The sequence below is a fragment of the Sorex araneus genome, chromosome 2 (genome assembly GCF_027595985.1).
Source record: "Sorex araneus isolate mSorAra2 chromosome 2, mSorAra2.pri, whole genome shotgun sequence".
Taxonomy (NCBI): domain Eukaryota; kingdom Metazoa; phylum Chordata; class Mammalia; order Eulipotyphla; family Soricidae; genus Sorex; species Sorex araneus.
Window position 1 is genome coordinate 6,430,298 of NC_073303.1, and position 15,011 is coordinate 6,445,308.

At 45.5% G+C, this 15,011-nt stretch overlaps 3 non-coding genes across 3 annotated transcripts; 1 reads left to right on the forward strand and 2 right to left on the reverse strand.

Annotated features, from left to right (window-relative positions):
* Positions 1–8,345: 8,345 nt before the first annotated feature.
* TRNAT-AGU (transfer RNA threonine (anticodon AGU)) lies at positions 8,346–8,419 on the reverse strand. The gene has a single exon. It is a non-coding gene; the product is annotated as a tRNA-Thr (tRNA).
* Positions 8,420–10,076: 1,657 nt separating this feature from the next.
* TRNAF-GAA (transfer RNA phenylalanine (anticodon GAA)) lies at positions 10,077–10,149 on the reverse strand. The gene has a single exon. It is a non-coding gene; the product is annotated as a tRNA-Phe (tRNA).
* Positions 10,150–11,433: 1,284 nt separating this feature from the next.
* On the forward strand, positions 11,434–11,505 carry TRNAA-AGC (transfer RNA alanine (anticodon AGC)). Its single transcript has one exon. It is a non-coding gene; the product is annotated as a tRNA-Ala (tRNA).
* Positions 11,506–15,011: the final 3,506 nt, after the last annotated feature.

Sequence of the window (15,011 nt, forward strand, 5' to 3'; positions counted from 1 at the left end):
GAGCCAGGGGGGAAGCCTGAGCACTGCCAGGTTTGACCCCAAATCCAAGGGGAATAAAAGAACATGGGGGGAGAGAGCGGAAATCTATGTTTTTGTAGAATCTTTCACTGGCTTAGAGATACATGCAATCAGAAATTACATTGTCCTAAACATCTGGAAAAGTACTCCTTACCCCATGACTTACTTTTCAAGATTACATACATTTCTTTACAAGTTAAAAGAGGTTTTATTTGGGGTTTTGGGTAGAGAGGTAGATAGAATGTGGGCTCTTAGTGGAGAGAGTGCCCTGGTACACAATCCAGCGCTACATATGAAAGTCAACATCTCAAGAGGGGAGACGTGGGCACCACATGCAGCAGCAGCAGCACCTGGGCACAGGCAGCACATGTGTGTCACACGGTCATGTAATTTAAAGGGCCTCAAGAGATTTGGAAAACCTAGTGTAATAGATGATGTTAATTTTTCTTTGATGATGTGGAAAGTTTTTGCGTATTCAGTTGAGCAAGTGAAAAATTCAGTTTATTCCTTTTAAGGTATTTAAAATTGTTTTTTTATTTGGGGGGGCCAGAGCAATAGTACAGCAGGGAGGGTGTTTGCCTTTGCCTTGCACACAGCCGATCCAGGTTCAATCCCCGGCATCCCATATGGTCCCTCGAGCACTGGCAGGAGTAATTCCTGAGAGCCAGGAATTACTGGGTTACTGCAGAGCATCGCTGAGTGTGACCCAAAAAGCGTCCCCCCCAAAAAAAAGACCTCATAAAAATTTTTTAGGGGGGTGTGGTCTTGGGCCTCTCCCACGGTGCTCAGGCTTTAGTCCTGACTTTGTGCCCAGGAATCACCCTGGGCGGGTTTGGGGGACCATATGGGTTGCCGGGGATTGAACCAGCGTTGGCAAGACGAGCAGCTCTCCTCTGTACTATCTCCAGCCACACTTAGGGTCTTTTTAAGGGACTTTGCAGTAAGTTCAAAGTTTGGAATTTAGACATAAAATTCAGCCTTTCTCATGAAACTCTTGGCTCCCGGTGGGCTGACCTGTGGTTCTGTCTTGTCTGCTTACAATAAGCCATAAACTCCTTTTTCCTTATCTTACTTTCAATCCTAAGGCAGTTATGTTTCCCTTTCAGATCTGCCCTTTTGAGGGCGATATCTCATGCCTACAGAATACCAGTGTTTTAGTACCTGAGTGATATTTTCTAAATAGTTCATAGCCGGATTGGCCAAGAAATAGATCATTCAGTTATGATAAAAGATTACCCTAGATTGTAGGGCTCTGAGATGTTTAGTCATTACCTCCCCTCAAATGGTTGAAAAGTTCTGAAATCTTTGAGGAAGGATTGTTCAACAGTACTGTGGTCTTTGTCACTCATAGAAATATATATATATATATATATATATATATATATTACAATTCAATGGCAAAATTTCTGTCATTCAGACCTAACTGTGCTTTTTCCCTTCTGAGTATGTTGAAGAAGGTGTGTTTTAAGTCTAGCATGAGAAGCGGCCTGAGTCTCCTGGAAAAGTCATCAGTGAAGCATACGGGTCAGGCAGAAGATGCATATCATGAACTATTAAATGACTCTTACATCCTGCACAAACCTTTTTCTTTTTTTGCTGGCAATATGGGTGCCTTGTAGGGGAACAGGCATCATGGTGAAATGAGTCCAAATTTCAAAACCTTTTGCAAAATGGGTTATATACCACTGGGAGCCTCTCTCTTCCAGGAGTATTGTCTCTTTGGGGGAAGACTTGATCATTCTTTTAGCTTGACAGTGATCTGTGGTCATGCTTAGCCCTTCCCAGAGACCCCTGGCTCGGCAGAGACACTCACCCTCCGGCTGATCTCCCGAGGCAAGCGTTCCTCCTCTCACTTTCCGGGCTGTGTGTGCAGTCTTTGAAAATACAGCGCATTTTCCGGTGGTACCTGTAGATACAGCTATTGCCCTTCAAGGGAGAATGTAACTTGAACATCTCATTTGGTTTTATTTGTTTTGTTTAGGGGCCACGCCCTGGTGATGCTCAGGGGCCCGACTCAGCACTCAGGAATCGCTGCAGGCATATGGGATACTGGATATGAACCTGAGTTGACTGCATGCAAGGCAAATGCCCTATCTGCTGGGAACAGTTTATTTATGGAGTCAGTCTCACTCCAAGAACGGCACAGGACCTTTTGACATATTAAAAAAGTGTGTCTAATATGCAGCGCCCAACCCCATCTCTCCCCTACCCCACTGACGTTCTTCTATAAATTGTAAAAAACATTGTGTGTGTGTGTGTGTGTGTGTGTGTGTGTGTGTGTGTGTGTGTGTGTGTGGTCTATTGGTAACTCTAGTAGCCGGTAAGGTATGTTACTGTTTTTAGTCAATTTTGTGTTCAAAACAGAGTAATTAGCACTGGTGCTACTAAGGAATTAATCATTTGGGTTGGAGAGATAGTGCAGTGGGTAGGTCCCCCAAGCACCACCAGGAGTAATTTCTGAATTGCAGAATGAGGAGTAACCCCTGAACATTGACAGGTGTGGTCCCAAAACAAAATAAACAAAAAATAAAACAAAACAAAAGAAGCTCGTTATTTGGTTCCCCACTGTAAATTTACCCAGGGCTCCCATAGGGCAATTAAAATTGACCTGAGTGGGTCAGCCAGAATCCTTGGACCTCTCTATTTATGTCAGTCACAAATTTGATCCTCACTTCCTTTTTTTTTAGCTGCTTCTTCTTCTTCTTCTTCTTCTTCTTCTTCTTCTTCTTCTTCTTCTTCTTCTTCTTCTTCTTCTTCTTCTTCTTCTTCTTCTTCTTCTTCTTCTTCCTCTTCCTCTCCTTCTCCTTCTCCTTCTCCTTCTCCTTCTCCTTCTCCTTCTCCTTCTCCTTCTCCTTCTCCTTCTTCTTCTTCTTCTTCTTCTTCTTCTTCTTCTTCTTCTTCTTCTTCTTCTTCTTCTTCTTCTTCTTCTTTTTAAATGTAGGAGTACTGCTATTTATTCAGCCATTGATGAAGCTGATTGACACTGGATCACTGGATCACTGGATCCCTGTCATCCCAATGCTCATTGATTTGCCCAAGTGGGCACCAGTAACGTCTCCCTTGTGAGACTTGTTACTGATTGACACTGGATATCTTTATTTATTTATTTGGTTTATTTGGCTCACACCTGATGATGCTCAGGGGTTACTCTAGACGCTGCACTCAGGAATTATTCCTGGCAGTGCTGGGGGACCTTCCGGAATGCTGGGAATGGGACCCGGGTGAGTTGCGTGCAAGGCAAAACCCCTACCTGCTGTACAATTGCACCCACCCGCAACTTCTATTTTTTTTCCTTCCCCCTTTCAGCTTGGGACATCTATTTTTCCCACTTTTTTTAATATAATAGGCACATTCATCCTTATTCAAGGACATTCCCTTCATCTCTTTCTGGGCCCACCATGAATCATCCTGTGCGCTGCTTTCTCCCGGGATTGCAGTTGGTCTGTGTATTATTTCTTCTCTAGCATTAGAAACCTTAAGGCGATGTCCACAAACCCACAATGAGTCCTGACATATTCCCTTACGCTGCACTGAGCTTCCTTTTAATGTCTTTGGCACATTGTCCCCTGGAGCTTGGATGTTCAGGTCCTCTCGAGGCCTCCGGATCAATAGCAGGCGGGGTGGTAGGCTCGGTGTGCCTCACAGACCCACTTTAGGATTCAGAAGTCTTAAAAAAATCTTATCCAGGTTCTTTGGTTTCCATACCCCTCTTGGAGCCCTGGAAGAACTCACTCCTTCCAGTTCATTCTTCCCTTCTCTGGGGGCTGAGAGGATGGTTTCCAGAGTAAGGTGTCCCGTGGGAACCTTCCTGGTGGAAGTGTTCTGCTTGCTTATTGCCTTAGCAAGCTCGTGCAAGGCGATGAGAGGCAAGTAGCAAAGATTAAATCGGCCATTCTTTAGGGACCTTTATGACAAGCTGGGTTTGGATCTTCCCATGTAATAGGCGTGAGGCAGAGATGAGCGGCGACAACAATCCTCTTCTGCTGGCGGTCCTTGACTCCGAGTCTGCCGCGGGGAGCTCCGGCAGAGGAGACTGCCTTACCCCAGCTCCCTGCTACACCTGGTGCCTGTTGGGGGCTCACTGGGAAAACCCTCCTAGACCCCCCTACATTTGGTGGAGGAAGCCTGCGATCACCTCCTCTTGGTGGATTTGTTATTTAGGGTGCGAGGGCCAGGGCAGTAGGAACAGAAGGATTTACACTTCCTGCCCTCTTCGTCTCTTTCTGCCTGTGTTTTCCTTCCTGCAAAGGGATGGCGTCTTTCACACCTCCGTACCATCCTCTGGGACTGTTACGAGAAGAATCTTTGCCACGTAACCACAGAAAAGCCAAGACATAAGATATTTTTATCTCCATGTGCTAGATCTTTGACCAAATAACTCGAGCTGCAAAACTGTGTCCCAGTTTAGTGATTTCCTCAAGGGACATCGCTCTGCAGACACCAGCACACACACAGGGCAGGCGGCCTCACGGTTGAGATCAGCCTTCTGTTCTTCGGCCCAGGGCTGTTGGCACATTGTTAGACCCGGCAGAGACAGATCTACCCACTTTCAGCAAGACAGCCAAGACAAACGTCGAAATCAAGCACAAAGGGAATTCCTCCAAACACAAACCCTCTCACCGACAAGCCTGCTAGAGGTTCCAAAGCCTTGTCCCACACCTCCCAGTACCGCAAGTGACCCAAGGGCGTTCCAAATGACAAAAGCCCAGGCTGCCAGCGCGGAAAACTTCAGATTGTAAGCACAGGGACTTACCTGGACTTGTTGCTGGGAAGTCGGTCCAAGCTGAAGCTCCTCTTCCTCCCCCAACTTAGGGCAATGGGCGCTGTGAAGAGGAGAAACAGGAGAGTCCTTAAGACAGGCGGGTCTGACCCTGGCTGGGAGTCTGAATAGGTTGTCAACAGCCGCACCCATCACAACTCCCAGTGCCCGCCCGCATCAGCCTCCTGGGGTGCAGGAGCGCCCTGGGGCTCACCAAAATCTGTTCCTGAATCCCGGTCTAGTCGGCTGCTGCTCAAAATCCCAAACTGCAGAGAGACAGGTGGGTGCGAGAAGAGCACGTTTACTCAGTTACCAACAACCCGAGCTGATAGGGGCCTTGCCTGGAAACAAGTTTCGCCCTAAGACCCGGGGTTGCCGTAGGCTGGCTGGGTGGGCCTGTTAACACAGGAAAGCGCGGATGGTCACGAGAGAAGGACCACCGGGCACCAGTGGCTTAATGAATGGCTAGAATGGTCAGGTCTCTCTCGAGATAACACCGTTAAACAACATCTTCTGCCTCCAGGGGATCCACGTGATCTCTCTGAGGACCAGGTATTTGTTCTTTCCTCTCCATCCATGACCAGACCTACTTTAACACGACACACGAAGAAGGACTCATTCCTTAGTGTTTGGAGACGAGGCAAAGGTCAGGAGGAAGGGGAGGTATTTCCATTATTTCTGACTCTTCTGCTTTTCTTTTCTTTTCTTTTTTTTTTTTGTGGATTTTGGGCCACACCAGCCCAGGGTATACTCCTGGCTCTGCACTCAAGAATTTCTCCTTGCGGTGGGTGCCCTATGGGGTGCCAGGGTTGGCTGCATGCAAGGCAAGTGCCCAGTGCACTGTACTATCTCTCCAGCCGCAATAAATATTTTCCTAACATCAAAACCATCTTTGATTCTCCCTATTAGCTATGGGTTGACAGTAAAGATACTATAAATAATTAGATATGCTATTGTTTATGATCCAAACTTTTATTCGCTCGACAACAATTTTGACACTGTCGAACTTGGCAGTGTGAAAGACAAGTAAGCAAATAAACTTTTCAATTTAAAAAAGAAGGATTCCCAGTTTAATGATGTGGCCTTTCATGCGGCTGACCCATGTTCGATTTCTCCGCCCCTCTCAGAGAGCCCGGCAAGCTACCAAAAGTATTGCGCCCGAAAGGCAGAGCCTGGCAAGCTACCCGTGGCATATTGGATATGCCAAAAACAGTAACAATAAGTCTCACAATGAGAGATGTTACTGGTGCCCACTCGAACAAATCGATGAGCAACAGGATGACAGTGACAGTGACAGTGATATGTAAGCAGATCTTACAATAAATCTTTTCAACTGTCGTGTATAACTTTGAGGTTGGGTGGGGACTGTCCAAGGCGCAGAAGCAAAGCAGTTTGCTCTGAAATCCAGCAACCCCTTCAGGGTGGCTGTTAGACAAGACTCGGTTTAGTGATTTCAAAGCCAGTGAAATCCATCTCAGGGAACTTTCTCCTGCTGATTCCTGGGATTTTGAATGTTAGAGCTACCAGCACTAATATCAAGGTGTAGCTCTGTAGCTCCAAGAGACTATTTGGAATTTATTTAAGAGAGTGAAATGCGTCTGTGCCCTCATTGTGTACTTACCACTTGTCTGAATCTCCGTATATGTTTCTCAGCTGATCACCAACAACCTACATGGACTTGGACCCATTTTTCTCATTTTTTTTTTTTTGCTGCCTGCTTACGTACAATCTGGTGCAGTCCTTTTATCGCTGTCCTATTTGCACACAGTATACTTATACATCACCCAAGGGAAAGGACTATGGGAAGAGTAGATAGAAGGAGAGAAGAACCTGCTCACACAAAATCATTACCAGAAAAGAGAATTTGGATCCGCATGAACAAAAATTAAGTGAACAAGAAAAAAAATTAATAAGGGACCCAAAGATGATACCTCCCTCCTTTTTTTTCTTCAGTTTTCTTTTCTTTCTTCTTTTTTTTTAAATTAGTGAATTACCATGAGATACAGTTACAGACTTACAAACTTTTGTGCTTACATTTCAGTCATATAGTGGCCCAGTGCCCATCCCTCCACCAGTGCCCATTTCCCACCACCAATGGTCCCAGCATCCCTCCCACCACCCCCACCCTGTCCTCCTCTCACCTCACCCTGCCTCTGTGGTGGCAGGGCATTCCCTTTTGCTCTCTCTCTCTCTCTCTCTCTCTCTCTCTCTCTCTCTCTCTCTCTCTCTCTCTCTCTCTCTCTCTCTCTCTCCCCTTTTGGGTGTTGTGGTTTGCAGTAGAGGTATTAAGTGGCCATCAGTTTTCCTAAGCTCCTGAGTTGTCTTGGGGTCAGCCAACAGGAGGTGGCGAGGTCGAGACACTCCCCGCCGACCCTCACTCTCAGCACGGGCCCACTCGTGCCTCCAGGAATCAGGAATTAGATCCTAATGCTGTACGTGCAGGACTATAGGACTCAAACTTTTCTGAGTGGTCAAATATATTGGATTAGACAAAACACTTTAGAATATGAAATCTCTTGAGAAAGAGAAGCCGAAAACATCTAGGTACTGAAAAACAAATGGCCCGAAATGCCACTGACAAGGATTTGAAACAGGGCACTTGGACACGTTAAACTGCAGCTCTAAGGTCTCGGGTTTGGCCAGCCCAGGACCTTTGACAAGTCAGTGCTTGGAAATTCTGTGATTGTGTTCCTGAGTTTGTGTGTTGTAATCAGGCATCTATAGAACAACTTAGTAGGGCACAAAGCGAAGGTCACCCGGGGCAACTTCTATGTCTGGTTTTTCTTGTTCTGTCTTATGCTTACTTAAAACACAATTCCCCATGATTTAAAATAAACAATATAAAGACAGTCAGTAAATTCTATGCTGATCATTTATAATCTTAGTTTTAAATTGCTATTAGTGAGAATGTAAAAACCATCACAAAGAGATCGAGAAAGAAAAAATGCTTTATATTTTACTATCTTTAGTGACACCATTTCCTTGCTTATATGTTTGTTTATTTAGCATTGGGTCAGGTACATTAGATAGGTGGCTCTGGTGAGCACAAAATCCACATACATAGTAGGCTTTCACAAATTTCTTGAGTCAAATATATGCATTTCCACCCTCAGTTGAATTATAGTTGAATTATCATCTCCCAGAATTATAGCAGAATTACAATCTCCAGGACACGGTGAGTCTAATACCAAACCCCAGGTTCTTTTTCTGTTCCTCTCTCTCTTACATGAAATCAGGAGTGGAATTCCCTAAATTAAATAAAGCCGCACAGAAAATCATGAGGGAAGATATGGTTTGTTTTTGCAAACAGTCCACCGGTATGTTAGTAGTATATGAGCGTTGCAGTCCTGAGCCTTGCTTACTGACTTGCAAAGTTTTGCGTTGCAAAGATGAATCAAAACCCCTTCCACTTTAGAAAGTGTTTGGATACTACTTGTGCCCCAAATGTGTGTGTGTGTGTGTGTGTGTGTATAGGCGGGGGAGGGGGGGAAGACTGTAAAAACAGAATGTTGAAGACAAGCAAGAAGTAAATTACTAAAAAGAAAAGGCTGCTTTAGGAAGCACACAAAGGCCCCGCTGGGATTCGAACCCAGGATCTCCTGTTTACTAGACAGGCGCTTTAACCAACTAAGCCACGGAGCCACGCCGCGGGCGACGTCCGCGTTTGCGTTCTCGGGGAGCCCGTCTGGGCTGTGGCCTAGTTCCGCGTCGAGTGGAAACAGGTGTTTTTTTTTTTTTTTTTATACCGTCGGTGAAAATGCGTCAATCGATATACCAAGAAGTTCCTCCGCGTGGCGTTGCCTTTGGGTGGGGCTCGGCGCCAGCCGGCGGGCGGGCGGCCGGCTCGGACTTTGCTCCCTGCCCCGCCCGGCGCGGCTGCGGGAGGGCCCGGCCGTCGGGCAAGGGCGGGCGGGGCCGCGGCCGCTTTCCTCCGGGACCCCCGGGGACCCCCGGGGAGCCCAGCCGCCGCCTCCGCAGACGGCTGCTTCCTCTCGAGGACCCGACGGGCAAACGGAAAGTCGCGCACTTCCTCCGGGGGCGCCGCGGCGTGCGGGGCGTTGCGGGGCGTTGCGGGGCGTTGCGGGGCGTTGCGGAGCGCTCGCGGGCGCCCGGGGCTCGGGTCCCCGCTGGGTCGCAGCTTCTCTGCAAGAGGCCCTGAGCGCTCAGACGTGTCTTTCCCCCGGGGTCCGGGTCCCGCCACCGTCCCAGGCTGTCCCCGCCGGCCAGGAGCTTCCTAGAACCGCGCACGGGGGGTTCCCCCGCCTCCCCGAGAGGCCGAGCCCGGTGCGGAGAGACCCGGGGTGGTCCCCGAGCGCCCCCGCCCCGGGGACGGTCGCGGCTCGCCGCAACTCCCGGCGCCGCTGCGGCTCTTTGCAGAACAGCCGCGAGGGCCGCGGGCGACGCGCCCAGGAGCGCCACTTAGCCTGCGGTTTGGCCCCTGGTGCCCCTGGACGGGGTCCCGCACCGCACCGTGGCCGCTTGGGGCCTGTGGCCGAAACTTGAGGGGAGCTTTTGGTTCCTGATCTGCACAGGTGTGCGGGCTTCTCCCTTGCTGGAAGTTTCCCGCGAGCGCCCGTGCAGGTGCGCGCCGTCGTTCTTTCTGAAGTCGAAGCTCCCCTTCCCCCCCAGGGCCCCTGCGACGCCCAGCAGCTGCCCCCCCTCGGGATGCGATAGGAGAGCGGCTGGGCTGGGGATGCCCCGGACCCTGAGACTCTTCGCCGGCTAAACCGTCCTGAGATGGAGAAAACTTTGCCTTTGAAAAGGTTGACGTTAACGCGGTGCTCAATGACAAGGCCAACCTCCAGCAACCTTCCCAGGTGGAGGGAAGGGACGCAGACACACTGCAGGGTCCCTCGCCGTCCCTGGGTTAGAAACAAGGCGGACAGGGCAGGAATCTTGACCATCAGAGGTCCTCTTCCTCTTCCGGCGGTCGGGTGAGAGAGCCACGGGTGGACAAGGTCCGAGAAGTGGAAACGAGACCATTGGCAGGCAAATTCGGGTGCAGGGGTGGTGGGGAAGGGGGAGGGTAGGGCAGGATGACACCTCGAGTCTGGAGCAAGGGGTATTGAGGTAGAGGGAGTCCGAGGACCACGCAGGAGGAGAAGAAGCAATTTGGTGGCCAGGAGTGATCTGTCTCACTCTATTATTTAGATGATCATGAGAGAAAAGTTTGCGCGTGTTCAAAACAGCAACCCCTGGACCTAGAATAGAACCCTCGGGTCCTTGGTTTACACCTAGGGCTGACTGCCTTAGGGGAAATCCACTGAATAGGATTTAAAAAAAAAAAAAAGCCTTGATGTGCCGAAACCCGGGATTGAACCAGGGACCTTTAGATCTTCAGTCTAACGCTCTCCCAACTGAGCTATTTCGGCCACCTATAGAAGGTAAGTTCTTCCTTTTCCTTTGCAACAATTCATTTTTAACTTTCTTTTAAATGTGTTTTCACGTTGTCCCACACACTTCCTTGCCTACCCAGAAAGACTTAGAGTTTATTGTTTTCTATTGGTGCAAATTGGATAGAATTTCTCCACCGACACCAGGAATTTTACAGACTTTGGAGAGAAACAAAGTGAGGAATTAACAGGAAAACCTTCCACCTAACGAGTTCACATAGACACAACTCAGAACACAAACCAAAGAGAATGTTTCAAACGGATCCTCATTTTTCTCTTCTTTTCGTTCTTTGGTTTCCCAAAAACTTCAAAATGGCTGAAATGTAATTCAGTGGAAACTCATCGTAAGCAGGTGTAAGAAAATTAACACAGTAAGAATGACAGATCTCATAAAAGTATCTCTGTAATGAAAAGGAGACTAAACTCAAGCAAATTTCTGAATGGTGCCTGACTTTAAAATTCAGTTGACCACGCAGTTCAATAGTGAAAGTTCAGTGGAATTCATTACTTCGCAGTACTAAAAGACTTATCAAAGGTCTATTAGAAATATTGAAATGTCTTCTGTTCAATAGATACATTAAAATAATAAGTTAATATCAGAATGTTGACAGTTCCTATATCTGTGCAATGACATCTTCAAAGACAATATATATAAAATCTCGTTATAGAACATTACAGAGCATTCAATTTTGATCACAGGGAGCACTAACTTAAACATAAGGCACTTCCATTCTCTTCATTTTTTCTTTCTTATCGATACGGGCTAGAGTATTCTTGTTTCATCTGCTAGATTAGGTCCCTTTTTCTCGTTTTTGCATTTTAATGTTCAATGTGTCTGCAAGTTCTTTTGAGTCTACTTTCTTAACTGGAGCACTTTCTTACATGTGGGACAGGAGAATGTCCTAGGCTTTCTTTTGCTTTGTCCCAGGAAATACTTTCAGGAATTGTGGTTCCTTCTAGTAGAAAAACGTTTTGAGAAACGAAGAAGAAATCGGATTAACTCTCTTTGTTTTCTGAGCTCTTTCAGTGACAGAGCTAGGAGGGGGTTTTGCCTTCCTCTATTCAAGTGTTGCCTGGAATTTAGTTAACTGGATTTAACATTAGGAAGTCTATGAAAGACCTACCATTATTTTGACTTTCTTTTGATGTAGCTGCCAATGCAATTAAGGGGTTCAGCAACAGTGGAACTGTGTATAAGAGTCTTTGCAAATCATCAAATCACAGAAAGTTCGATAATGTGTGTAGTAGGGTCAGGGTTTCTGAGGGGGTGTAGCTCAGTGGTAGAGCGCGTGCTTAGCATGCACGAGGCCCCGGGTTCAATCCCCGGCACCTCCATCTCCTGGGTTCTGCAAGAACCCTGTTCCCTCTAAAGGACGGACACTCGCCTAATGTGGGTGCTCTTTTATTTTCCAGGTACTTCCAACTATCACGATTATGTTGGCTGAAGTTATTCCACAAAACGAAGTTGTGGTGGAAAATAGTTTTGAGAGTTGAAAATTCACTTTGGCAAAAAAGGACATTACCAAAGACACTTAATTTTACCTTCCCCTCATCTTGCCTGCCCCTCAAACGAGTGATAGAAACCGCTTCAAAGGATTTTGTTTTCTTGAATTTGAGGGAATTTTTTAAATGAAGACTTTAGGGGCTCACTAGGGATGTCGGTTCAATAAAAAACACACGCCTTGCATGCATGAGACCTGGGTTTGATGCCCTGCACTGGAAAAAAAATAAATTACTGAATTAGAAAGGTGTCCTGCCAGATTCAGCAACTTGCTCTTCACTATTTCTAGAAATCAGTAATATTTGACAACAAAGTGAGAGGTTTCTGAACTTCTGTATTTTTATCTCTTCTTCTCACTCTGCAGGGCCAGTTTCTTACTAAGGTATCTAAAGCAATTGCTTCTTTCAGACCAAGGAATCAAAAGCAGTTCAGTAGGATTACACTATCAATATATTGTACCAGTGTGATATCCTACAAAATGGAGACATGATCAATAGACCCGCAAATTCTATTATTGCACAGGCTGGAAAATGCAAATGAGTCAGTATTAATATGTATATATCCTGCAAATACAGAGACATAATTCATATAAATGCAAATGTTATATAGATAAATGCAGATTATCCTACTGACAGTATCAAGTTTTGACTGGGATGGGACTGCAGAGAGAGTACAGTGGGTAGAGCATTTGCCTTGCACACCTTGCAGACTTAGTTTTGATCCCTGACATCACTATGGTCCCCCAACCCTGCCAGGAATGATCCCTAAGTACAAAACCAGGAGTAAGCCCTGAGCACAACTGGTGTGGCCCCAAAACAAAATAATGTTAAAAGTAACCAAAGTTTGCAGTAGCTGTCAATAAATGTGGGGACTTCTAAACTGAAGTTTGAACTGAGAACCCCAAGGAGATTTGTTAGCCACGCGTTGAATTAGATTCTAGTATTTTGGCTAGAGGGAGAGAGATTCCAAAAGTTCTTTGTGAATTTATTCATACAAAATAATCTAGAACCACTTGTGTAACAATTAACATTTTAAAAAATAGATGTACAAGAAGGCATAAAAAAGAAAACAAATTATCAAAAAAAAAAGAAGGGATAAGACAGACACTCCTGAAATAAGGCAATTAATTATAGGTCTTTCTATCTCTTGCTTTATCCTTCTTCTCTTACATCTAAATTACTTACTAGTTACATTGCTATGTCTATCCTATCTTGTCTTGAAGATGAGCTTTACCATTAGTTCTGGAAGAGGATAACTCAATTCTGAAACATATTGTAAACCAGACTTCTCTGTCCAAACTATTGCTCGTCAGACTACTGCTGAGACAAATGCAGAATACGAAAAGCAAGAGAGAACACTAACTATGTTCCCTAGGAGGTCTTCCAGAGGGCTTTTGCACCTGAGTAAGAAACAAAATGGGAAGCAGTGAAAATTCTGGGTTTTAACTTACAGCTCCATCCTTGAATTAACATTTTTGTTGGATTTTATGTTTATTTTTGTTGTTTAATTATGGTTTAAGTAGTTTCAATGTTTGAAATTTATGGTGTCCAGGCACAAATTTTGTGCCCTAGTTAGACTATTACTGCGCTCTCCGAGGTGCTGAAACTTTATTCTTGAAACCATTCCCATCCAGAGTTGGCTTAGTGTCTGCTTTACCTGTCTCTCTCTGTTGTTGCTTCTATTCCAGGCCCGTTGCTCTAGAAATTCAGCTCCCACCTCATCCTCACTAGCTCAGAGCCACCAACGACACATGTTTCTACGCACATTGTCCCCACAAGTCACACAGCGTTGGGCTGGGACTTTCCTGCTACTGTGAATATTTCCTGTTTCTATTCCTGCACCACTCTTGGCCAACAGCAAGCTAACCACAGAAGTGTCCTGTGAGCAAAGCAAACCATGTGGGTTTCTCGACACCTTGGTTAAGAATAACAGTGCAGGAGAGATGAGCTTGGAAAGCTCCACATCTATTTATCCAAATCCTATCGGTGTTTGAAGTCCCATTCCCACAGCTTCTGGTCTTCTGATAGCTCCTCTGAGCTGCCTCTTCTCTCCTATACTCATCTTTTAGCCACTTCCCTTTGCTCTCCATTGTCCTCTATTCCCCATTCTTCCTCAGTGGCACCAATTTAGCAGTAAATGACTTTGGGATGTTTATTTAGAATCACCTGAGAGTGACTGAAAACTATCATCTCCTCCTCCATCCCAAGGATTTCCTTCAAAATTCTTTGTGGTATCTGGGTTCCTATGTTCGTGACAGTATAGAAACCTACAATAGCTAAGACCTGGAAACAACCCAAATGCCAAAAAGCAAATGCGGGGATAAAGAAACTGTCTTTGCATGACCGCAAATCCACAGGACAATTCATACCACACAGCCTACCCATACTCCAAGAGTATTGCATCACATTTGATGAGATTCAAAGTAGAAGGCAATTGATCTTAGAGGGAAATATTTTTTACAGATACATATATATAATATATATATATATATAAGCATACAAAGCTCAGCCTCTAACAAGGAGGTTGAACCTTGTTAGAAAATAAGGAAATATTTTTTACAGATACATATATATATAAGCATACAAGGCTCAACCTCTGACAACATATTAGTGATCTCTTATAAAAGGGCTTCATGGTCCCTGGGTGAAATACAACAATCTTCACATTCTTTCCCCTAAGGAAGCCTTTTTGTACCATTTTCAGTGTTTTTTAATAACAAACAATATAAAATATATTATCTCAGTTTTTCTTTGGGGCAGGGGTTGGGGCTTGGGATCGAAACATTCGAAATATGGTGGTGGGAAGGTGCAATGGTGGCAGGATTGATGTTTTTTTTTTTTTTTTAAACAGATTTCACATATGCATTTCTTTATTATTTTTCATTTTTTAATTTATTTGCTTTTTGGGTCACACCTGGCGATGCACAGGGGTTACTCCTGGCTCATGCACTCAGGAATCACTCCTGGCGGTGCTCAAGGGACCATATGGGATGCTGGGAATCGAACCCGGGTCGACCGCGTGTAAGGCAAACTCCCTACCCGCTGTGCTATTGCTCCAGCCCCAGGATTGATGTTTAAATATTAAATGTAACCAAATGTTGTGAACTACTTTATAAAATAAAACACATTTTTTTAAAAAAAGAAACTGTGGTCTATATACACACTGGAGTATTGCTCAGCTATATGATGAAAAGATGGAATTTGCCCCTAAGTGGGTGGAACTAGAGGGTATCATGCTGAGTGGTCAGTCAGAAGGAGGGAGATAAATACAGAATGATTGCTTTTAGATGTGGAATACAAACATAATAAGGGGATGACAAATGGCCAATGGCCACAGCAGT